Source organism: Pseudorca crassidens, chromosome 6 (genome assembly GCF_039906515.1).
Source record: "Pseudorca crassidens isolate mPseCra1 chromosome 6, mPseCra1.hap1, whole genome shotgun sequence".
Taxonomy (NCBI): domain Eukaryota; kingdom Metazoa; phylum Chordata; class Mammalia; order Artiodactyla; family Delphinidae; genus Pseudorca; species Pseudorca crassidens.
The window spans coordinates 45,719,973-45,744,583 of NC_090301.1; the positions used below are offsets into that span (position 1 = coordinate 45,719,973).

The 24,611-nt window shown below is 36.3% G+C and overlaps 1 protein-coding gene and 2 non-coding genes across 14 annotated transcripts in view; 1 reads left to right on the forward strand and 2 right to left on the reverse strand.

Moving 5' to 3' along the window:
- The window catches only part of GULP1 (GULP PTB domain containing engulfment adaptor 1), a 266,982-nt gene that overhangs the window by 199,529 nt on the left and 42,842 nt on the right, over positions 1-24,611 (reverse strand). The gene's annotated exons all lie outside the window — the stretch shown is intronic.
- On the reverse strand, positions 2,446-2,604 carry LOC137226908 (U1 spliceosomal RNA). Its single transcript, XR_010944600.1, has one exon. It is a non-coding gene; the product is annotated as a U1 spliceosomal RNA (small nuclear RNA).
- On the forward strand, positions 24,210-24,313 carry LOC137226901 (U6 spliceosomal RNA). The gene has a single exon (XR_010944593.1). It is a non-coding gene; the product is annotated as a U6 spliceosomal RNA (small nuclear RNA).

The window sequence follows — 24,611 nt, forward strand, 5'->3', positions numbered from 1 at the left end:
ATGTAAATTTAAGACTTTAGAAGAACAAGCAACAAATTAACAGGCATACTTGTAAGTCCCTCAGGCACTTAATACGGGAATCAAATTCACATCTGTTCAGTGTCAAAAGGACATAAACCGTCCACTGTTTTGTTTTGTTTATAAACATGTGCAGGTGAGTAAGGCATCATCAATTATACCACCTGCAGAAATAAGTCAGTTACATATGTAGAACAATGCTTTTCCTCTTTATATTATAAACCCTAAAAGGTTTTAAAATGTACAAATGCCTGGGCACTATGCATTTCTAACTTAAATAGTATGAAATAAGGCTTAGGTATGTGTTTCTTGAAAATGACTGGAGAGAAAGGTGTCTGTGGCATAAAATAATAAGTGAATAAATGAAGGAGTGATTGACATAAATGAAGACACCTACTTCCTATCAAATACATTTACAGAGCAGATCATGTTTTGAATGCTGCATACAATATTTAGCACTTAATATCTAATGGCCAAGATATCTGTAATTGTCATCTGCTCAATATTACACAATACAAACAGTTTAGAAAGGCAAAGAGCTTCAAATTGCTAATTTGTTGGGGAAAATAAGTTTTCAGGTTTATGTCACCATGAAAGAGGAGCTCTTTCCGTGATTGCATGGAATGGCAATAGCCTTCAAGTGTGTGGTAACTCATGATATATTAAAACCAAGACTGTTCTTTGGGCTACTTACTTTTCAGTTTTTATAACGATAATAAAATTAAATATCGACTTCTACAATAAAATTTCTAGAAGGCAGTTTGTGTCTTATTGCCCCGCCTCAAAATAAGCAGATCATATCTTCCTAACCTTCCAGAAACAGCAGCCAAACAGTTTCCACTCAGTCTCTTCCTCCAGCATCCCATCAGACAAGAGCACTGCCAAGTGTACAGAGATCAAGCACTGTGCACACCCTACCCAACCAAAGACCAAATGGCTCACCACTGACGTAGTCAACATTAACAATTAAATCAATCTTCCGGTTAGGAAATCAGAATAAAGGCTTCACAGGTGGAAGCAGCTCTTACAGCCAAAGGGCTTTCCACAATTTGACACATCCAAGATTTGGTGCCAGAAAAGGTGATGAAAACCTTGGAATGTTTCTAGCAGAGGAAATTTTCACTGCTTGAAAAATCAGTGTTAAAAAAAAATGTAGAGTTGTTTACAGTGCTCAATCAGGATTCTTTAAAAGCTATGCTAAGTATAGACTTTTTGGGTTGGGATTGAAGAGCTTTCTGTTTGAAATTTATTAGCAGTTCAGAGTAGAAGTGACGCCTGTTTTGGTCAGAATACATTCTTTTTAGTCATGAGGGATACTTTATAAGATCATAACTAGAGAATCTGAGAATGAACTAGGTAAAATCATCAGCGTAAACCCATGAGGCACTAACTACAGGATGTCAGTCAAAGAGAATGAAGATCAAGAGGCAGCGGAGCTTATTTCCAAGGGGGAAACAAAATTCTCCGACATTGAAGAGTTCACATCTCGTTACAAAATGTTAACAAATCTTGATAATCAAGATATTTTTAGGGCTTCCCTGGTGGCGCAGTGGTTGAGAGTCCGCCTGCCGATGCAGGGGACACGGGTTCGTGCCCCAGTCCGGGAAGATCCCACATGCCGCGGAGCGGCTGGGCCCGTGCGCCATGGTCGCTGAACCTGCGCGTCTAGAGCCTGTGCTCCGCAACGGGAGAGGCCACAACACTGAGAGGCCCGCGTAGCACAAAAAAAAAAAAAAAAAAAAAGATATTTTTAAAGCAACTATAGTCATAAAATATGGAACAATCACAAAGTAAACACTGAAAGCCTCTACATTTAGCTAGCCCCCAACATTTTTCCTACTCTATTTACTTACCTATTCTTTCCTTTCTGTGATAAGGACTCTGACACATCACCTTGCACAATTCCTAAAGCTTACCAATGTATAAGCAACATCTCAAATTGAGTTCACTTTTTTCTTCTTATTGAAGTATAGTTGATTTATAATGTGCTAGTTTCAGGTGTATAGCAAAGTGATTCAATTACACACACGTATTTTTTTTAAGATTCTTTTCCCTTATAGTTTATTACAAAATATTGAGTATAGTTCCCTGTGCTATACAGTAGGTCCTTGTTGGTTATCTATTTTATATATAGTAGTGTGTATATGTTAATCCCAAACTCCTAATTTATCCCTCTCCCCACCCTTCCCCTTTGGTAGTCAGAAGTGTGTTTTCTATGCCTGTGAGTCTCTTTCTGTTTTGTAAATAAGTTCATTTGTACTTTTTTTTTTTGATTCCACATAAAAGTGATATCATATGATATTTGTCTTTGGCTTATTTCACTTAGTATGATAATCTCTAGGTCCATCTGTGTTGCTGCAAATGGCATTTTTCACTCTTTCTTATGGCTGAGAAATATTCCATTGCATATATATACCACTTTTTTTTCAGGGGAGAGCGTGAACACAGTCCCCCACTACCACAAACTATGCAGTCGAGTTTCCCACCTTTGGGGAAATCACAGGGGTCAGCACACCCGCAGTGCAATGGATGAGCCTCACCCTGGGAAAACCACCTTTGTGATCACGGTATATACCACTTCTTGATCCACTCATCTGTCGATGGACATTTGGGTTGCTTCCATGTCTTGGCTATTGTAAATAGTGCTGCAGTGAACACTGGGGTGCATGTATCTTTTCGAATTATAGTTTTCTCTGGATATATGCCCAGGAGTGGGATTGCAGGATCATACGGTAACTCTATTTTTAGTTTTCTAAGGAACCTCCATACTGTTGTCCATAGTGACTGCACCAATGTATTGGGTTGGTCAAAAAGTTGGTTCAGGTTTTCCCGTAACCTCTTACGGAAAAACCCGAACAAATGTTTTGGCCAATCCAATACATTCCCACCAACAGTGTAGGAGGGTTCCTTTTTCTCCACACCCTCTCCAGTATTTATTATCTGTTGACTCTTTGATGATGGCCATTTGGATTGGAATGAGGTGACACCTCTTTGTAGTTTTGATTCGCATTTCTCTGATAATTAGAGATTGTGAGCATCTTTTCATGTGCCTGTTGGCCATTTGTATGTCTTCTTTGGAAAATGTCTGTTTAGATCTTCTGCCCATTTTTTGATCGGGGTGTTTGTTTTTTTGATATTGAGTTGTACGATCTGTTTGTATATTTTGGAAATTAATCCATTGTTGGTCCTATCATTTGCAAATACAAGTCCTATAGTACTGTTAATGTCACGTGAAAAAACAAAGTATTTTCCTTCTAAAATTATAAGAAAAAACAACAATCAACTATTTTAGGCCTGTCACCTCTCTTCAGGAAAATTAAAGTTAATACTAAATGGGCATCATTTTTTAATTCACCTGCCTCTTATATCCATAACTATTAAGCCATTTTTATTCACCACCACTTTTATTTAAAACAACGTGACAGGAACTTCCCTGGTGGCGCAGTGGTTAAGACTCCGCCTGCCAATGCAGGGGACACAGGTTCGATCCCTGGTCCAGGAAAACCCCACATGCCACAGAGCAACTAAGCCAGAGAGCCACAACTACTAAAGTCCGCACGTCTAGAGCCCACGCTCTGCAACGAGAAACCAATGCAATGAGAAGCACGTGCACTGCAAGGAAGCATAGCTCCTGCTTGCCGAAACTATAGAAAGTCCACACACAGCAGCAAAAACCCAATGCAGCCAAAATAAATAAATAAAAATAAATAAATAAATTTATTTTAAAAATGTGACAACTTTTTCCATGAGACAAATTTGATCACAACCCAATTAAAGGTTTTGATTTTGCAGGTTGTAGAATCATGAAACAAACATAACAGGAAATTTATTTATTAACCTGCTAGAGGAGAATAACGTTCTAAAAATTTGGATTAGATCGATAGATAATTTGAGTTAGTAGATAATAGCTTATGTCAGTGTTTTCACTCATTTTAAGGACTGTTAAACATAATCACAGCACCATTTATTTCTCCTCCATAGCTTGTATTAGGCTCACTCTGGAGCCTAATTAATTATCAGTGACTACATCTGTTTTGCTCACTGCTCTATCTCCAACATTTGGTACAATGCCTGCCACATAATTGTAACTCAACACATACATGTTGAAAGAAAAAAATAATGTTTAAAAATATATAAGGGGGCTTACCTGGTGGCGCAGTGGTTGAGAGTCCGCCTGCCAATGCAGGGGACACGGGTTCGTGCCCCGGTCCGGGAGGATCCCACATGCCGCGGAGCGGCTAGGCCCATGGGCCATGGCCGCTGAGCCTGCGCGTCCGGAGCCTGTGCTCCGCAAACGGAGAGGTCATAACAGTGAGAGGCCCGCGTACCGCAAAAAAAAAAAAAAAAAAAAAAAAAATATATATATATATATATATATATATGGAAGTGAGAGCAGGGTGATACTTGAAATTTTTATGTATTTCTTTGGCATCCAAATCCAATTTAAAGTGTTAAATTTATCCATAAAGAAAATTATCATTGATAAGCCTTCCAATACATCTTTGTAACTGTCCTGTAACTGTGTTGGCATTTTTTAAAAAATCAAAAAGAATTTGTAGTTCTCTTCTCAAAATAAAAAGACCTAAAAGCCAAAAGAATATAGCTGAGTCCATTATCCACTATTTAACTAAAATGCTAGACTGATCACTTTTTTTTTTTCCGGTACGGGGGCCTCTCACCGCTGTGGCCACTCCTGTTGTGGGTCCTCAGAAAATTAAAGGAGCTACTATATGATCCAGCAATTCCACTTCTGGGTATTTATTTGAAGAAAACTAAAACTAAAACTCAAAAAGATATCTGCACCCCCATATTCATTGTAGCATTATTTACAACAGCCAAAATATGGAAACAACCTAAGTGTCCATCAACAGATGAATGGATAAGGAAAATGTTATGTATATATTTTGCCATAGACAAAAATGAAATCTTGCCATTTGAGACAACATAGTTGGACCTTGAGGGCATTATGCTAACTGAAATAACTGAGAAAGACCAATACCATATGATTTCACTTACATATGGAATCTAAAAGAGAAAAAAACAAGGCCGTAGATTACAGATAACAGACTGGTGGTTGCCAAAGGCAGAAGGTGGGAGGTGGGCAAAATGAATGAAGGGGATCAAAAGGTATAAACTTACAGTTATAAAATAAATAAGTCACAGAGACGTACAGCACAGCAATTATAGTTAATAAAACTGTACTGCATATTTGAAAGTTGTGAAAAGAGTAGCTCTTAAAAGTTCTCAAGAAAAAGAATTCTGTAACTATGTATCGTGATGGATATTAACTAGACTTACTGTGGCAATCATTTCACTATGTATACAAATGCCAAAACCTTATGTTGTGCACTTGAAACTAATTTGATTTTCTATGTCAATTATACCTCATATTAAAAAAAAAATAAAACCTTACAGATGGAAAAAAAAGGCCAATGTTCATGATTTTAATCAAACAATGAACGTTACAAAGGATGCTATTAGAAACAAGCTTATTTTTCTTTACTTTTCTTCATGTAAAACACTGCAAGAAGTAAGCAGTCCTAAACTTTATAATGTGCAAATTCTATTTTAATGTTATTAAATGTCTCCTAAAATAGTTTTTTATTTCTATCATAATATGTAAGAAAAAAAATATCAGAAAAACAACCATGTAAGATATATATACATCCTTTTATTTGTTTGTGATTTTATAGTTTTTCTCCCATAACTTTGTTTTCAGGATCTTATGATTATTATTAAAAATAAACATATCCTTTTTCCAATCACCTCAAAAGATATTAACTATTATTCATTTACCCTAAATTTAATATTCAATAGAAAATAATTTATTAGGCAATCAGGTAAACTTAGTGGTTTAGTTGTTTTTTGTTTTTTGTTTTTTATTTGTGGTACGCGGGCCTCTCACTGTTGTGGCCTCTCCCGTTGCGGAGCACAGGCTCCGGACGCGCAGGCCCAGCGGCCATGGCTCACGGGCCCAGCCGCTCCGCGGCATGTGGGATCTTCCCGGACTGGGGCACGAACCCGTGTCCCCCGCATCGGCAGGCGGACTCTCAACCACTGCGCCACCAGGGAAGCCCAGTGGTTTAATTTTCAACTCCATGTATTAACTCCTGATTTTATTTTGTCATCTTCCTTCTGTAAGAAGCAACCTTTTTAGAACTATAGTACCAAGAAGCTATTCAATATTTTCCCCAATATTTCTTAATCTAGATTATTAATACTAAATATTTTTTTCAGTTTATCTCTTGCTTTAATAACATAACTGTTTTCCTTCAGATATTTCTATTTCCTTTTCTTTCCTTTTACCACAATTTGCATAATGTTATCGAGAAATATTTGTCCTAAGCCACATCTTACAAAAGCAAAACATATACAGATACAATACTTCTTGGTGCCAAGTTGGTTTGTCCTTTTGTTCGGTACTTCAAAGCACTAGCCTACCTAAAACACGACCCAAAAGTGTGACCTACCACCACTTTATGGTGGCGGTAGATCCCCCAAATAGGTCCCAGTATACACATTAATGAAATGTATGTTTCTAATCTAGGACGTATAACATCTTCTTGGCTGATCTTACTGGGTAGACTTCACTTGCTTACCAATACGCAGATCCTGATGAATAAAATTTATGAAGATACAAGGCTACAAAGAAGGTTTTGAATGTTGATAAAATGAAAAAGGATTTTCTCCATCTTCAGAACCATACTGCCAATAAACTAAACATGGTTAAAAGTGAAAATTTTTATTCAAATCATACAGTGTATCAGGGATTCATGTTTATATACATGAACGTAAGTTAATGGTATAAATATACAAAACTAAAGAGACCATGATTCATCAAATATATATATGTATATAAAAAAGTAATTTTACTTTTTTAAATGTTACATAACTATGTAATAAGCCACACAGTATTAAAATGTATTCTAAAGGCAAATTTTTAAAAACTTCATCGCTTAAAGCAACTAATTGCTCTTTCCTGGTCTAGAAAGTTACTCATCTGAATCCCTGACAAGGTCTTCATTCTATTTTCTATTTTCTCTTAGTCTGAGAGGTTTTTTGGTGTCCAAGTAGTTCACAGGCTACATGAACATGTTCCAAAAAGTTCCTAGATGACCTAAAATTGCATGCAATATTAGGTGTTTTCATAGGTATTTTGAATATATTCTCAAAAGGGCCTATGATCCCAATATGTTAAGAATTGCCACTTAGCATTTATTGCTTCTTCAGTGCACAAGTTGATGTGAATTTGTGAGTGGTGTAAATAAACACCAAAGACACATACACACACACACACACACACACACACAGATTAGTAACATGGGTTAAAAGACTTTAGAAATATTTCACTTAGTTTCTAATTTAACATAGATAAATAAATACATGCAAATAAATTGTCAAGTACAGTGATAACAATACTAAAATACAAGAGTCACAGACAAGATACCTTAGAGAATACCCTAATTTGCTTATTTGCCCTGCTGTGAAAATGGCCATGTCAATGCTTTACAAATACATTTGCTCAAAGACTGAGAGTTGTTCTTACTTTTTTTGTGGCACAACAAACATCTCATTGCTTAGCTGACTAGCTTGAGAGAACCAAACAAAAAACAAAGCATAAAGCACCTTTTGCAAAATCAAGTTTGACTGGGTAGTTTGACAAAGAAGAAACGGAGGGAGGGAGTAAAGGGAAAGGAAAAGAAAGAAAACAGGAGGAAAAGAAACAATATTTTTTCACCCATGTAAGTAAAATATAAAAATATCAATAAGACCTAATAATCCAAGTTTGGCATTTTCTCAGGTTTACAGAATGGATTTTTCACTATTGAATTTTTAAACTGTGTTCTATTTGTACTTTTTTTTCCTTTGATGACATACTTGCCTATCCTATTTCTCCACATCAGCCTTTTACATCAATTTTCTATTCAGTCTTTTGGGGTGGGAGATGGTGGGAAGGGCTATCTGTCAAGCCTCCTTCATTACAGACATAATTTTGTTATTTGATAACTTCCTGATTCATGTGATGCTTATTCCTGCATGTCTTTTTTAACTTCCACAAATTTGTGCTTGAATGAAATGTGAAAGTAAGATTGTGTAAGACTAAAATAATATATTTTTTCTTTTTTTAAGTTTTTAATTCCAGTAAAATATACATAACATACAATTTACCATCTTAACCACTGTTAAGTACACAGTTCAGTAGTAAGTACATTCACACTGTTGTGGAACCATCTCCAGAACTCTTTTCATCTTGCAAAACTGAAACTCTGTACTCCATTAAACATCAATTCTCCATTGCCAGCCCCCCTACCCTTTGCAGGCCCTGATGAAAATAATGTATTTTTAATTGATGGAAAAGTATGAACTCATTGAGGAAATGAACTTCCTAAAATACATTTTGTATTTCTTCAAACTATTCACTGCACAGAGGTCTTTCCTCAAATACATGTTGATCATTGACAGTATCTCTTCATAATTAGCACAAAAACATTATGTTGTTTTCCGGACATCAGAGGCACCAGAGCATTGGGAGTTATTTCCAGTAGTGAGGATGATTTCTCACAACCTGCCCACATGTTTTAAAACTCAGTCCTTATTAATAATATGAGATAGCAACAGAGTGCCACACACTGTTTTGTGTACTCTACAAATGTGTTAGTTATTTTATTTCTGACAACAAGTATACAGGTCAGTACTAACATTACCACTATTTCACAGGTGGGAAACTGAAGTGAACTATCAGCTTATTCTTGTAGGGTTCATTGTATCAGCATGAAAGTTTATAAAGTCACTTTGGTATGGGAAAATATCCAAAGATAAAAGGTTGATGAACATGCTCTTTCCATTTTTCTGTTGCCAAGAAGGATTCTTCCCAGGGTCCAATGTGACAAAGATTGCAGCATGTGCACTTGTGATCCCTACATTGTAGAATGAGAAGCTCGTAGACTATGAAGAACTAAGCTTGAGCCAACCTCTGTTCCACTGCTTCTTTTTTTTTTTTTAATGGAACTTTTTTGGAGTATAATTGCTGCACAATACCATGTTAGTTTCTGTTGCACAACAAAGCGAATCAGCTATATGCATACACATGTCCCCATATTCCCTCCCTCTTGAGCATCCCTCCCATCCTCCCCATCCCACCCCTCTAGGTCATCACATAACACCACTGCTTCTTAACTGAACAATTTTGGACAAACCACATAAATATATCTCATCTGTAAAATGGGCTATCTTAACGTGCTCTGCTTCACAGGATCTGTGCCTATACCTGTGTGTGCATGTGTCTGTGTATGTGTGTGTGAGTGAGACTGGCAGGGGGTGAGAGAGAGAGAGAGAATATGACAGAATATTCAGACAAGGACTTGTTAACTACGACGTGTTCTAAAAATGTAAGATAGTATCATGATTATTATGTGTAAATAGGCACCTACAAACATATGAGAAGTGTCAGGAAATATTTAAAAGTGTGGCCTATGGATCCAGAATGTCTGGTTTAAATGCCAATTGAGTGGCCCTGCAAGTTAACTAATCTGTGCCTCATTTTCTTCATTTATGGGGTTAAAATAATACCATCACGGCTTGTGTGGATAAATGAGTTAGTACAAGTAAAGCGCTTAAAATTGTGCCTGGCATATAGTGAATGCTTGGTGAACGTTAGCATTCATTTTTTTATTTAGCATTTCCTATCACTAATCGCAGTTTTCCCTGTCTCTACCAAGTCTTTTCCTAAAACAGTTCATGTAAAAAGCCTAGTAAAGGATTTTCTACCCTATAAACAAAGAATGTTAATTAAAAGCTGTATCCTTACTCTTTTTTATCACCTCATGGATTTTGCCATGTTAACAGCTTATCACCAGTCTTTGCCCACAAAAGCAACTCATCTCACGTTTCTGCTAAAACCTTAGCAATAGACTGAAAGGGGGAGAAAAAGGTTTTATTTAACTGGTTTTATTTAAAGTAGAATATACTATATGCCATAAGTGTTAAATCAGTGTTGTCCTGTTCTGTGAATTACTGAACTTCCTCACCTCTAGTTTGGATTGTTTTCTTGGAGTTCAATCTATAATTACTGTAGAATTATGTCATTCATATACTTAACATTTTCCATTTCAGCTCAATAGCAATGCTGAAGATTGGAGATATGCATTCAAACTGAAATTTTACTGAAATATGCATTTGTATGTATTACATGTAGGGTAACCATATAATTGACCACCCCAATTGGGACACTTTTGAAAGTGAGAAGAAAGCTAATTAGACAGGGCACCAGGGCAACTGGTACAAAGTTAGATTATCCCTGGCCAGTAGGGATGCAATGTTACCCCAACTGAAAGGCTGGGGATAGTTAAGAAAAATTTAGCTAGTAGAAGAAGCAAGCTGCCTTTTTCTTTTCCCAAAGCCTTAATTTCTCTTCATGGAGCTTGGGATGTAGTAGATATGACATACAGTGTCATGTACGAAAATAATTGCTGAATAAGTGAAGAAATGAATGCATAAAGTATGTACAGGAATGCTAACATTAAATGACAGAAAGGGAGTACAATATATCAGTTACACTTTGCTCCTGCAGTATGACTAGCCATGAGAATCCAAATTGGTATGACAGGGTCACATGATGCTAACAAAAACAGCAGTTGCATATTATGCATTATAGCACATTCATGTAAATTTTTAGTATAAATGCCCAATCTTTTCTTTTTTCCTACTTTTCATGAGCATCTTCCGCTATAACCTCTAGAATTTGCAAAGAAATCACACTGCTCTATTATGAGGTACACTTCGTAAAAAATGTAAAACACTCTATTGAGAAACATGAGTTGGACAAATAATATGCTATTGGAGATTTGGGGAATGTAATAAAGTCCACAACCTCCATAGTTACTCCTGAAATGCAGCAGGGTTGGGTCAGGTTTGTTTTAAATCCTAGCTCTGCCATTCACAGCTTTGGAACTTTGAACAATTCATAAGACCTCTGCTCATATTACTAGCTAGCAATATCAGTAATTTTTGCCATTCCCTCCGCTTCATTCTGCCATGATCAATCTTTCATCGAGTTGTTTTTTTGTCCCCCCCAAAGTTCTCACCCTTGTTTCTAATTTTTATTAAATTACCCTCTTTATATCTGTCTTACTACAAAATATATATTATCAGTCTTCTTTTTTCTTCAGTCTTCCTCAAACTATATTCTATCCTCTGCATGATTTGTTTTTTTTAGAGTTGAATAGAACTTTTAAAAAAAATTTCCCTACATTCTGACCTTATTCATGCCAATTTTTATGTTGAATAATTTCTGCTTTATTCACCTTCATTGCCAAATCCCGTCCATTCTTTAAAAGAATGAGGTTGTATTCTGCCATTTCCATAATTTTGTTATTTACCTCAGCAACAGTTTAGTTTTCCTAATATCCATTGAATTTGTATTTGGTATTACATTTCCTTTGGAGGTATTTCAAGCATGTTGAACTTGGCTTCTCTATGCAATTAAGTTTGTGGACAGACCTCTTTTTTTTTTTTTTTTTTTAACTTCCACAATGCCTACAAATTTCTGGAAATAATGTTGCATTCAAAATTTTTGCTGACAACTGTATTGGCAAAATGAAGACAATTTGCTCTCCAGGTTCATCCACTATTGTACTGAAAATATGGGCTGAAACAGATGTCCAAATGAATATAACTGTAGTTTTTAAAACCTGTTACAATTAAATATTATTATATATATTATACTATAAAAATCAGATTTTCAAGATTAGTTAAGAAAAAGAACTAAAAGACTTCCAGATTGGAAAGTGTTATGGGACTGAATGTTTTGTCCTTCCACCCCCCACAAAATTTATATGTTGAAACCCTAACCTCCCCAATGTGATAGTATTAGGAAGTGTGGCCTTTAGGAGGTAATTACGTTTTAGAAAATGTCATGAGTATGGTGCCCCACAAAAAGACTAGCATCTTTATAAGAAGACACCAGATCTCTCTCCACCATGTGAAGATCCAGTAAGAAGGCAGCCATATGCAAGCTAGGAAGAGGGCCCTCTCCAGACATCAAATCTGCAGCACCTTGATCTTGGACTTCCCAGCCTCTAGAATTGTGAAAAATAAATGTCTGTAGTTTAAGCCATATGATATTTTGATACAGTGGCCTGAGCAGAATAATACAGAAAGGAAGAACCATAACTATCTCTATTCACAGAAGACAAAATATTATATATAGAAAATCCAACAGAAATAACCAAAAACTTTTGAGAACTAATAAATGAGTTCAGAAAGATACATATACTAAAATCAATTCTATTTCTATATATTAGCAGTGAACAATTTGAAAATGAAATTAAGGAAAAAATTCTATTTTTAATAATAGCAAAAAGATTAGTATAGGATAAATTTAACAAAAGAAGTACAAGATGTGTACACCAAAAACTACTTACTGAAAGAAATTAAAGAATCTCTGACTAATAGAAAGATGTTCCATGCTCATGGATTGGAAGATTTAATAAAGTTAGAATGGCAATTCCTCTAAATTAATCTACAGAGTTAATGCAATCCCTCTCATAATTCCAGCTGCCTTTTTTCTTTTTTTTTGCTAAATTGACAAGCTGATGCCAAAATTCATATAGAAGTACAAAGAACCCAGAATAGCCAAAACAATCTTGAAAAAGAAAAAAAAAGTTGTATGACTCAGGTTCCCCAATTTTAAAATTTACTACAAAGCTATAGTAATTAAAACAGTATGGTGCTGACATAACGCTGACATATAAATCAATGGAGTAGAATTGAGAGTTCAAAAATATATCCTTCATTTATAGTAAATTCTTTTCTGCAACAGTGTCAAGCCAAATAAAAAAGAATCGTTTTTTCAACAAATGGTGCTAGTACAAATGGCAAAAGAATAAACTGGACCCCTACATTATACTATATACAAAATGCCATTCAAAGTGGATTATAGGGACTTCCTGGTGGTACAGTGGTTAGGAATCCGCCTGCCAATGCAGGGGACATGGGTTCGATCCCTGGTCCTGGAGGAGCCCACGTGCCACAGAGAGGCTAGGCCCGGGCGCCACAACTACTGAGCATGCGCTCTGGAGCCCATGGGCCACGGCTGCTGAGCCTGCGCGCCACAACTACTGAGGCCCATGTGCCTGGAGCCTGTGCTCCGCAACGGGAGAGGCCACTGCAGTGAGATGCCCGCGCACCACAGCGAGGAGTGGCCTCTGCTCTCCACAACTAGAGAGGGCCCACGTGCAGCAACGAGGACCCAATGCAGCCATAAATAAATAAATAAAACAAAAAATGCAATAGCTTTAAAAAAAATTTTTTTTAAGAAAAAAAATAAAAGGATTATAACCATAATGTAACAGCTAAAACTATAAAACTCTTAAAAGAAAACTTAGGAGTAAATTTTCATGACCTTGATCTAGGCAATGGTTTCTCAGATAGGACACCAAAGGCAAAAGCAACAAAAGAGAAATATATACATTGGTTTTTATCAAAATTTAAAAATTTTGTGCTTCAAAGGTCAACATCAAGAAACCCATAGGATGGCAGAAAATATTTGCAAATCATACATCTGATAAGAGAACAGCTCAATTAAAAACTGAGCAAAGGATCTGAATTGACATTTCTCCAAAGACGATATACAGATGACCAATAAACACTGGAAAAGACGTTCAATATCATTAGTCATCAGAGAAATGCAAATTAAAGCCACAAAGAGATACTACTCCATGCCCTTTAATGTAGCTAAAATAAACAAGATAGACATTAAGAATTGTTGGCAACAATAAGGTGAAATTAGAAACCTCAAACATAGCTGGTGTGATTATAAAATGGAATGGCCACTTTGGGAAACAGTTTGGCAGGTCCTCAAAATACTAAACACAGAGTTACCATATGATCCAGTAAATCTACTGTGAGGTATATATCCAAGAGGATTGAAAACATATGTCCACAGAAAATAATTATACACAAATGTTCTCAGCAGCATTATTCAAAATAAACAAAAAATAGAAACAATCTAAATGCTTGTCAATAGAAAAATGCATAAACAGATTATGGCACATTAGAATGATACATTTGTAGAGACTTTGTTTCTTTGGAAAGTGGAAGTTTCAAAAAAACAACAAAACTTTGAATGCATTCTGCATTAATTTATTTTTTTAAGATAAAATGTAAACAAGTTTTCTTTTTGAGATAGACTTTAATATTTGCCTTTTTGGTGTATCAGAAAGTTTCAGTAATTTCCATCTATTATTGAGAAACAGGTATTACATTTCAATATTTGCAAAACTGGTTGATCCTCAGGCAACTATTGCTTGTGATTATTTATTAATATACAATAATGCACAGTCATACAAGATGTTACCAGAGGGGAAGCTGGGTGTTGGGTACACGGAAATTCTTACTAGATTCGCAACTCTTCTAACACCATAATTATTTCCAAAATAAATTTTTTTAAAAAAATCATATCTCCTCATTTTCAAGTATTCTGATGATGTTGTTTCAGATATGACTGGAAAACCAATTCAAGACTAAGCTTTTATCTAAAACCTCCTTCTTTTCCCACCTCTACAGAACAAGAATTGCTGTTTATACAAATGAATGTTTACCCTACATTAACCACTGAGTAACATCAGCATGATACTACATGCAAATCATGAGGCAAGATTCATAGCATACTCCAGCAATCATTGAATGGACTACATGTTCCAGCGGAAGCCGTTAGTTGGTAAAAGCAGCACGTGGGCTAATGTTCCAGTCAATAGTTACACATTTGACCAGATAACTTCCTGTCATGATGGGTATGACCCGTTAACTATTAAAAGCAGATTATTGCACAACAATGTGTTCAGCATTTTTCTTAGATATATTTAAAAGTAATAACAGATAAAGTTATATAATATTGATATATCCATAATATATCTTTTAACGGTTTCATTAAAATAAGTATCCTTAAGAACAAGTTTGTTGGCGCTTTCCTGGTGGCACAGTGGTTAAGAATCCACCTGCCAACACAGGGGACACGGGTTCGAATCCTGGTCCGGGAAGTTCCCACATGCCGCGGAGCAATTAAGCCCGTGCGCCACAGCTACTGAGCCTGCAGTCTAGAGCCCGCGAGCCACAATTACTGAAGCCCGTGTGCCACAACTACTGAAGCCTGTGCGCCTAGAGCCTGTGCTCCACAAGAGAAGCCACTGCAATGAGAAGCCTGTGCACCACAACGAAGAGTAGCCCCCGCTCGCCGCAACTAGAGAAAGCCCGCGCGCAGCAATGAAGACCCAACGCAGCCAAAAATAAATAAATTAATTAAAAAAAAAAGAACTAGTTTGTCAAGTGCTGTATAAATTGATCATGTGTTTCTCAAACATTTCATAATGAATCACTTCTATAGTGAATTTTATGTCCTTTGGTATCTATTACATCTAGAATATTTCCAAAGGAAAATCATATACTGACTCCAATTGATAACAAGTTCCGAGATTCACTTCAATAGATACTATCAACAGTATCTTCAATAGATACTGTTTTAATTCTCCAATATAAAAAACAAACAAAAACCCTGTGAGAAGAACCGGTCATTGATTGGACACTAAAATTACCCATGTGCCAATTAAAAGCATGAATATATTTAGTCCACTGACTTTTTTGAGGGTATTTAGATAACTGTATTATGTAATACACTGCTTCTGATAGTTTACTGTAATGCGAAGTTATAAGAGCCACAGAGAAGAAAGAAAACTCATGTGTAAAGAGCCTAAAGAAGCAGTACAACATTACACAGAGGCTCCAACTGTCCTTGGGTCAGTTCACCTTGGTTTGAGTCATGACTCACTTACCAGTCATGTACACTTGGATAAGTTACTCAACCACTTCTCAATATTATCAACCGCAAAATCCGAGTAATAATAGCTATAGCATGGGATAGTGTTGAAGATAAACTACCTGTAAATTTCTGAACTCCATGCCTGGTGCATAACAAGCCCTCAACATGTCAGCTTTTACTACTAACATTTATGAGCCTCAATTTCCTAATCTGGGATAATACAGTAGCAACGCCTCCTCTGCCTATGGGTCACCCATGTTGTGAATCAAAAGCAATAATGCTGATTATAGTGTTTTATAAGGAACAAGCACTGCACAAACGTAAAACATTCTTTAATACTATGATTTATCAAATACTCACTATGGATTATGAGGGCTGTCCAAAAAAAGCTACAAGCCTTGTCTCGTTTGTTTTTGCTTTTTTTAAGACTCTGTTATTACTCTTCATTAGAATTTTTGTGTACACTTGAGTCTAGCAGCCACTAAGTAACTACTTTGATAAACATTTGGAGGCATTAATCGACTCCTCGGGAAGTCCCATTGACCTGAAGATTTTTGCATTGCCTTTGAAAATTCTTTTTGGGCTCAAGCCAACCATCCCATTATAACACAACTGATCATCACATGGATCTACCTGATCTCAGATCAAGCCATCTTAAACAATGTTATCATCTTGAACAATAGAAGCCTGATAAACCACTACTAGGACCAGGGCCTATAAAACAGGGGTTATTTCTATTCTAGGTGTCAAGGTTAAAAAGAATTTCCACTCCATGTGATTCAGATAGGTGTATTAAATCATGACTCTGAAAAAAAAAAAAAATAGGCCACATTAAAACCCTAATAAAGAACACCCTCAAAGCAGGAATGATCCCTAATCACAACATGTGCTATGGCTTTAGGCTGTAAATTCCAAAGAGCAGGAATAAGAACCTCATAGTTGTTTTCATAGAACATCTGACAGAGTGACACATTCAATATATTCAAGTAATATTAAGGTTATTGCTATTCACAAGGGTGTGAAAGGATGAGGGGGAACACTGTTTCAGGAAGAGTGAATAGGACCACGGTATATCAATTTCCTCTCCTCTTCTATAATTTCTACTCTCTTTTACTGGCTTCTTTATAAATACCGTCACATCTATTTGACCTGAAATAAAATCCTATCTCCACTCTATCCCTTTCCATTCACAGCTAACCTTTTTGAAAGAGTGGTCTACACACAATATTTGAATTTTCTCATGTCCCACATACCATTGAAACCACAGCAATTCCGTGTTCCTTCACTATTCTACCCTGCTTCTTGTCCCCTGAGATAAGCTCCCTCTCACTGTCTCCATGGGATCAAACAAGTCAGTTGAGGTGTAGTGAAGTTTCTTAGAGGGATGTGAAAGAATGGGTAAAGTAAAAAAGGATCTTGAAAACCATTTTACGGCGTGCTGTTGTGACAGCAGGGGCAACTTGCAGATAGAGTAAATTGCTTAGCAGAGTGGTGTGATGCTAATGATTTAGGAAAAGAGTCTTGCATAACTGAATAGAGGAAAGGAGGTACATCTGCTTCACAACTAGCACTCCAAACAGGTCATGAAAACAAAAAGAAAAGTTTTCAAAACCATACTTAGTAAGCAAAAAGGATATTTTCGGCAGAGCTTCTTAAAGTACATAATCTGAGGTTTTTAAGAATGCAGATATTTACAGCATTGCTCAGGGTTTTGGCAAAAAAATTTTATTCATGAAAATCAGATCCTAATTGTTTTTATAATGATGAAGTCATACTTTTTTTTTAAGGTATCGAAGCTTATTTTGCAAAGACATATCTGTTTAAATAAACTGATATTAAACTAAATGTGTTTATGTGTGTATATGTATACAAATGATATCATGCAATAAGCACAACTTTAAACTATCCAAGACCGTCACATCTATATTTGTGTCTGACTTACCATGTTCAAGTGGGATGACAATGGCCACCCAGGAAAAGACCACCCAAGAACAGCACAGTTACACAAGTAGGTGATCCAGTCCTCACTGAAATGCTCTCTCAGGACCTGAAATCAATGCTGGAAATTTCTCTCCCCTTATCTCCAGCCTGTGAAACAAACGCCAGGAAACTGATAGTTTCTCAACCACACAAAACAAACAATCACTTACCTTATCATGAATCCTTCTACTATCTTGTCCTTTGAAACTGGCTCAAATCTAATTTCGTCTGCAAATCCTTTCTCCTTGAATCTTGTGTGAACCTTTATAGTACTTTTAAAGCTCAATTAGATGAGTAGAGGTTCTCAAAACAGAGTTCCACTTAACCAGTTCACCACTCACCAGACTAACTGAAACTCTCCATTAAAGTGTAAACCACACTAACTGCTGCCTGTGGCTAAGTGGACACTTAGAGCTACTAGACTTTGCCCTACGTGCATTTAAGCAGTTCTGTTCCCACCAATTCTGCTACATGCTTACTGTGATGAAAATTGTTGGCTGCCTAACAAGCATCTACTTCCTCATTCCTCCTTCCTAATAAAACCACAACTTAGTCAGGTATTCACTCCCATGTCACATTAGATGTGGGCAACACAGCTTTAAAAAGATCAAGATGAAATTATTACAGTTTAGAAGGAATGTGCATGTATATAGGTGCCCCTAAGTTCTCCCTCCCATTCGATGAAGTAATCATTGGGATGATCTGTCATGGGTTTTCTTTACATAAGAAAGTCTTTCTAGAACTCCAGTCAGCAGACTCAAAGGAAAGACCTTAACTTACTTGAAAAATTTGACAAATAAATACATTTGTGTAAGTTTTACATTAAAATAAGATAGTTTAAGTAGACATGCATCTTTTTAATAATTATGCTACTTTAACCATCTTTTGCTGATACCTTATCAGCAATACTCCTGGTTATTGTTCACTTCGCATCTCCTCCCTAATATGCCACTTAATGGATTAAAAACAAATCAAAATTTTCTAAGTTTGTGTCAAAAATACACATTGATTGCTCTAAACATGTCATCACCTATCATCCTTGGTTCCTTCCTTTTTTTATCTCCAGAAGTTTGCTCAAAATTTGATTTCCACGTTTCTTCAGGAATCACCCGCTCCAAGGCTCTTAGCAATCTGCTTGCTGAGATCATCTCCACATTCATTTTGTTCTCTAGAAGTTTTTTTGGTTTTTGTTTGTTTGTTTTTCTGTTCCATTCTGCAGAGGTAGAGAACTTCTAATATGCTAAGAATGGAATCCAGATTTCTTGATGTCCAGTTTGGCTTTTCTCTTTTAGATGCCCCAAATGTTGGTCGATTATCAAGTATTATTACATCTTCTTTGTCAGGTCAATCTTTTGAATTCAATATCTCTTCACTAAATCTAGTGCTAATATTCCATGTCATGTTAATAAGGGCTTTGGGATAAGAATCAGGAAACCTCACTGAAATGTGTAATATATTTTTCCCATTTAGAGTCTCTTAACAATAATTTCAATTTCAAAGTTTCAGGAAATAACTGAAAAATGACAATTTGCACATATTTTTACTAGTGAAGCAGCAGAAAGAAAACAAAATTTAAGTCTAAAATCTTTGGGGAATATCTTGGTATTGAGATAATGTACATAAAATAACATTCTCATACTAAAATACACTTAAAACTTAGTAATCAGTGAACTGAGATGGTCTGAAACTAAAGTTTGCATTGTACTTGTACTCTTTTACCTGCTTCCTTAATACAAATGTTCAAAATAAGTAGTGGGTTAAAAAGTGGCCTCCAAAAAGGTATGTCCAAATCCTAACCTCTGGTACCTGTGAATATAACCTTATTTGTTAATAGGGTCTTGGCAGATGGTAATTAATTCAGTTAAAAATCTAAGATGAGATCATTTTGGATTTGGGGTGGGCTCTACAGCCAATGACCAGTGTCCTTATAAAACAGAGGGAAATTTGAGACGCAGAAAGACAGACAGAATGTCATGTGAAGATAGAGGCCGAGACTGGAGTTCTGAAGCTACAAGCCAAGGAATGCTAAGGATTGCCAGCTGTTACCAGAAGCTAGGGGCACGCCAGTAACTGATTTTCTCTCAGAACTTCCAGAAGGAATCAACCCTGCCAACACATTGATTTTGGACTTCTTTGGCCTCCAGAACTGTGAGAAAATATATTTCCATTGTTTTAAGCCACCAAGTTTGCGATACTTGCTATGGTAGTCCTAGGGAAATTAATACAATATGATTACCTATATGCATTTATACATTTTCATTTAAACCCTTTCCACTTCAAAAATAGACTTCCTGACCATTATAATAAAAATTTGATGTGCCTGCTCATATAGCTGAATAGAGGGGCACACAGAAAGAGGTAGAAAAAAAAAAAGTTTAGAAAAAAGCCTAGACTAAAATAATTGCTATAAAGAACTAATATGGCATAGTAAAGACTGCAGGTTCTAGAGTTAGAATGGCAAGTTCTATTCTTAATTCTATCATTTTTCATTTATATGAACTTGGGCAAGATATTTAACCTCTCTGAGCCACAGTGACCTACCTCATCTGTATAACAAAAGATAACAGCACTCTTTCTTATGCGGTTGTGAGAAAAATACAATAATCTTTGTTAACCACTTTGCACATTTCGAGGCATACAGTCAACTTTGAATAAGTATTGTCCGTTATTAACTGGAATTAAATGTTCATAATGGATCATCTCAAAATCAATCATTTAGAGCAGATATAAATTCTCATGAGACTCCCTGAGAAGGTAGCCTGTTCTCCTTTCTCTAGAGACAGTTGCTCTAATTTTAAAGAACCTCAACCACAAAACTGATGTTAATTTAAGTAAGATAATATTAAGAAATCTCCCAGTTAAGAAACAGTCATCGTCTACTTTTACCTAGGATCACCATTTGTTTCACTAACACAGAAAGTGAAGAGTTTCTTTCCCCAAGTTATGCTTAATTGTGTTCCACCATTTCTTAAGTGGCCACCTTCTAAAGGCAACCCATGCCTTCTCCTGGCCTCTATGACCCTACATTTTTCTAATACAAAAAATAATTATGCAAATCTCTGTCCAGTTCTTTTTAGGTTAATCAATATTAAATGACACTTGCACAAAATCCTTCTATAATTAATACTCAACATGTGAATAGTATTTCAGAGTACAGTCCACACGGGAACACTAGAGCATTCATTCCATCATAAAATCCTAATCCTATAAATGAAGCATTTATTTCTTTATTTACATATTCTCTTTGTTCAGGACACTGAAGCTCAGAGAAGTTTAGTGAATTGCCTAAGTCCCAGGGTTTTATTAGTCTAATATACGAAGTTTTCTTTTTATTATGAAAAAAATCATACATATATAAAGTAACATAATAAAATAATAAACCATCATGTACCCATCACCTCGCTATGTTTATTTAGAAGATTCAATTTCTCAAAATCTCCCTACAAACACACATCTCTAGCTGTAATGCATAATTTAAAATGTGCATCATGCATTAAGACAAAAGGAGGAAGAGACAATCAGAAGACATATTCCAGAATGAAAATTTTCCACCCTAAGCATTTTGTCTCTAAACCCATAGAGACAAAGAATATCCCTAGGTAATAACATTCAAGGGACCATAAATGTATTCACCAAAAACTTACCGACAGAGCATGGACTAAGCATGAAGTTTCTGAAAATTCACTGGCAAAGGCAACACCCAAATATGTATAACCTAGCGATTAAATCTCACATAAAGACACTGAGTCAAAAATCTCCTTTTCAATTGCTTTTCAATGTAAGGTACTCTTAAATGCGTATACTGGTATCATGGGAGATAAGGCCTTTAAACAAGAAAAATGGGATACCTATTTCCCTATTTGTAACAATGAGCAATTCCCATTAAGGTAAACAACATGTGAAATATTTCCAGGAATCAATCACCATTTTTACCCACAGAGGTGTTGGAAGTGCAATTTTCTCTGCTAGTACAGTCATCGTGAAGAGCATTGCATCCAATGGACATATCAATGAAAAAGAAAACAAATTCAGCTACAAATAAAAGAATATATTCTAAGAAGGGACTTCCCTGGTGGTTCAGTGGCTAAGACTCCATGCTCCCAATGAAGGGGGCCCGGGTTCGATCCCTGGTCAGGGAACTAGATCCCGTGTGCCACAACTAAGAGTTCACATGCTGCAACTAAAAAAAGATCCCGCATGCCTCAACGAAGATTCTACAGGAGGCAACAAAGATCCCACCTACTGCACCTAAGACCTGGCACAGCCAATTAAATTTAAAAAAAGAATATATCCTAAGAAATAAAATTGGCATAAGTTAGTAAAGATTCAGAACTTCAACAGAGTGGAGAGATAGCCAGAGATGCAGAAAATGGAAAGCCATTTTAGAGAAGTAGCTACATTTTTAACAACCCTTCCGAGAATAGCCTGGCACAAGTGCAGGACAGATGGGGTTGGTGATAATTATAAACATATTTTCACCTTAGTTTTGCACAGCTATTAAGAACCACTTAAATTTTAGAAGCCTTTTCTCAGATGCAGCACAGTAGACCTCATAAAAGGCTAGTTACATATATTATTGAAATAATGACTACTAAACAGATACCAACAATTTCTCTTAAAATGCATATACATTTAAGATTGTGGTTAATAATTAAATACTTATTTAGCTTTACCAAAGGGGGGAGGGGGAGCTCTTAGTGAGCTGTCCAGGGTAATGTATCCCTCATCAATGATATGTCTAGGAGCCTGGAGAGATCTTAAGTCTAATGGGAAAGTAGCATCTTTGTACTACATCCTGATCTTTAAGTTAAGGAAGGTCAATAAAGAGGTTTCCAGAAGAAATAATTGAATAATTAGTCTGCCTACCCATGAAAGTCTGCAAAGAATAAAGTAGGCTTCTAAACCAGGAATACGTTTATAAATACTAGTTTTGCAAATAAAAATATGGGAAATAGGGTTTAGAAATAAGCAGTGTTCACATCTCCAGGTCATATCTGGCCACTAATTAGCCCAAGAATGTAAAGTTGAAATTAATCTCATAGATCTAATACTTAGATATAGGTAGTAAATCTCTCTGACCCTTATTTTCAAGTTGGGGTCATCGACACAGGGCTCTGAACTGCAAACAGAAATGCACTCTAGTAAATGTAAGTAAAAAGAAATTTAGGGGAAGGATATAAGAGATTCACAGAAAAACTGCATGATGGCTAAAGAACTAAGCTATGCAGTCAGAAACAGTACTGAAATAAGAGCACTGAATTGGCCCTGTGTGCTCAGCGCTGCCGCCATCACCAGACATTCTCACCAAAGTCCACTTTGCTAACTAGGATCTGTGCACCAGATGCTATTGAACATATTAGAAACTCTGCATGGCGGCCCCTGTAGATGAAATGTATCAGCCACCATCACTGCCAGATGGATTCCATGGTGCCTGTTTCTTGTCATTAATTTCCGATTGGAAGTTTTACCTGTGTGCATCTGATCAATAGAGCCTAGGTCCTATGCATGTGTCCTTGATACACAAGAGGCTGAAGAAGCAAGATTCTGGCTTCTATTCTGGGACCTTACTCATATGGAACGATTTTCCCAAACAGGTGAAAAGCAGCAAAGATGCTGCTGAGAGCATCTTTGAGATGCTCTTTGAGATCTTCTCAGCATCTTTGAGATGCTGAGAGCATAAGTTGAGAGCAAAGAAGCTCTCAACTTAGATGTCACTTCCTGAGGGGGACTTCGCTGACCACCCCATCCACGGATGTCCTCACCCTACTCCATCCACATTCCTCCTTGTCAGCCCATTCTATTTGCTTTACGGCACTGATCACTATTGGATTTTGTTTTACTTGTTTATTTTCAGCCTCAGTTGCCATAATTGCCATAATGGAAGCTCTCTGGGTCTATGGGTCCTGTCTGTCCTTTTTTTGCTGTTGTATCTTCAGCACCTAGAACAGTGTCTGGTTCACATTAGCCTTTCAAATATTTGTTGAATAATAAATGGACCCCTGCTATAGTTTATTTATTTTTTTGCTATAGTTTAATAGGTCCATCTTATAAATGTGGAGACAGAGGAAGAAAGGCTCCGTATATGAACACACAGCAAATTAATAATCAAAGGGCGAGTCCTTGATTCCTAACCATGCAATTTCCAGGAAGAGAAAGGTGCAGGCAGCTTCAACTGCTTCTTAAAGCAAGGGAGGCAGTAGGGAAGGGCAGAAAGAACACTGATTAGGAAAAAAGCATGAGTTCTATAATCATACACTTCTGAGTTCAAATTCGTGCCCCCAAACCTAATATAAGTCTCACAGATATTTCAAAGAATTAAATGTGACCATATATGTATATTATACATATACGTTATTTCTATAACACCTGACACGTGCAGGTACTTAACTGGAGGCCAGTGCTCACCTTGGCAGCACAGACACTAAAACTGTAACGATACAGAGATTAGCATGGCCCCTGCACAAGGATGACACGCAAACTCATGAAGCATTCCACATTTTTCTACCATATATAAAATAGATAAACAACAAGGTCCTACTGTATAGCACAGGGAACTATATTTAATATCCTGTAATAAACCGCAATGGAAAAGAATATCATAATATATATACATATAACTGAATCACTTTGCTGTTCACCAGAAACTAACACAACATCGTAAATCAACTATACTTCAAATAAAAATTTTAAAAATTGGAGACCATAAAAATGATTGTTAATTTATGACTAATGATCCATGTCTGAGTTCACGTTCTCTTAATAGTATGCTAAGAGAGACACATCTTAACATAATCTACAT